Below are 1,973 nucleotides of genomic sequence, written 5' to 3'. Positions count from 1 at the left end.
GGGGGGGGCGTATGTCGATTGGCTAACTGCGCGATGACGAATATGGCCCACCTGACAGAGACACGCGGAATGGAGGAGGGGGGGTGCACGGCTAGAAGCACACAAGGCACCGCGTGGTTCGCTCGCATTGCAACCACTCGATTAGCTGACGCCGTTCGATCCAAAATGGACGGGATCCGGGTCATTCGGTTTTCTCACAAAATCCTTATATTTGTTTTCGTTTAGGTAACATGATTCTTCCAAAAACAGTTTCACAGCTGAGGTCGTGACGGTTGCATCACACTACTCCCAGACCCAGTAGCTATAGTCGCTGGCCCGGTGCATGCGCCCATGCAAAAAGTAAGCTCTTATTGACTTTGAGCAGCGCTCGCTCGCTCGCCATTTGGCAGACGAGCCGACCACGGTACCAAGCTACTCCTCTCGTTAGCGAATAGGCTGAACCCGAATGATTAGTAGGTAAAAGACGCTGGACTTTAAATCCGGCGGCGGTCCTGACCGGCGCGACGACACCGTCGTAAATTCAGAGGCGGCTGTGTGTCGGCAGACAGTAACCGCTGGACGGACGAGCACAGTTACAGCACGCACGGCGCACGTCTGGACGCGACGGCAGTCGGTCGACCAGGGCACACTCACAGTGCACGCACTGGCCGGGGGCCCGGGGCCTTCTCCTCGTCAACATCCGCGCTCCATTTAACCTGGATCCACTTGGGAGACACACGACGGCGACCCGATGAGCAAGCGATCGCGGTCGATCTTCACGTATGTGGCGCACGGCGGCCACCTCCTGATAAATCCGGCGTCCCTTTCGCGCTCGCCGTCGTGTGGAGTCCGTGCGCTCACGTCTGCTGGTTGCTCTGTGGAGTCAATTCGCCGTGACCCGCCGCCGGGGAAAGTCTTGGACATACTGCCAGGGAGTTCAGTTTGTTGCAGTACTACTGGCAATGACACCTGCAAATCTGTAGCGCAGGAACAGTATCAGCCGCCCGATCGTACTACTACCAGCATGCATCACTCTCTGTGTGTCGATTGCACGGTACGGGGCCAATCATTACTTAGGTGCGTCCGGTTTCGGTTTACGACCAGACCAGTTTGGACGTTGCTGATTCTAGCAGCAATGGTTTTCTAAACCAAACCGAGCCAGACACCCTGATAACATGTGTGAAAAACTCGACATATGCCGGGGGGAAAAGATACTAGCAGAGTAGCAGTACTATGTACGGAGTACTAAAAGACATAAAGGGGAATCATTATCGAATTTCATCCCACTAGCAAATGTCCCGGGCTCATTATCCTGCTCTGTTGTCGGCTGCTCTGTGAATCCCCACGGTCGACCTCCAACTCCAGTGGGGCCTTGTTCGGTTGAGGTGGTTTGTGAGGGGGATTAGATCCCCTACAAGCCAAATTCCTCTCCAATCCACTCTAATCCCCTTGGGAGGAGGATTAAACGAACAAGGCCTAGGGGGGCCGGTCGGTGAAGCCAAGCCTGCGGGCTACACGTAAACCACGCAGCGGAATCCAGAACAAGTCCGGAGTCGAGAGCACTGTCCCGGCCTCATCATCGAACCAACAAAAGCAGGATCTGATGACATAGACGGGGAAGGGGAGCAAATCTACGAAGCGGGCCGAAGTTTCAGTCAGTAATGCCACGGAAAGCAAAAAAAGCGGCCCAAAGGCACCAAAAAGGCCGCCAGGCTTTCACTCTGGTCTGTTACACTACACAGCTCTGTCGACAAAGTTGCTGTTAACCGCACAAAAAAGCAGCAGCTCATGTTCTCTGCTCGACCTGCAGAGAGCTGTAACCGCACATCTATCTGAACGTAAACAAGTTGAAACAGAGAGCACTCTACGTACGTACGGCAAAATGTGATGTACTGCGTCCTTGGAACTCAGAAGGTTCGGGAGGGAACACTGGCACGGCACAGTGCTCTGGAAGGAGCAGGCCGGATCAGACGGAGGAGCAAAAAAAAAAAAAA

General features: G+C 54.3%; 1 protein-coding gene across 1 annotated transcript in view; it reads right to left on the bottom strand.

Annotated features, from left to right (window-relative positions):
- Positions 1-1,648: 1,648 nt before the first annotated feature.
- The window catches only part of LOC119311925 (probable N-acetyltransferase HLS1), a 2,656-nt gene continuing 2,331 nt past the window's right edge, over positions 1,649-1,973 (bottom strand). Inside the window, exon 4 of the mRNA XM_037587642.1 lies at positions 1,649-1,964. The gene's annotated coding sequence lies outside the window, so the exon portion shown is untranslated. The remainder of the gene's footprint in view (positions 1,965-1,973) is intronic.

Source organism: Triticum dicoccoides, chromosome 5B (assembly GCF_002162155.2).
Source record: "Triticum dicoccoides isolate Atlit2015 ecotype Zavitan chromosome 5B, WEW_v2.0, whole genome shotgun sequence".
NCBI classification, from domain to species: Eukaryota; Viridiplantae; Streptophyta; class Magnoliopsida; order Poales; family Poaceae; genus Triticum; species Triticum dicoccoides.
The sequence above is the reverse complement of the archived record's forward strand: the minus strand, read 5'-3'. Positions and strand labels throughout refer to the sequence as shown.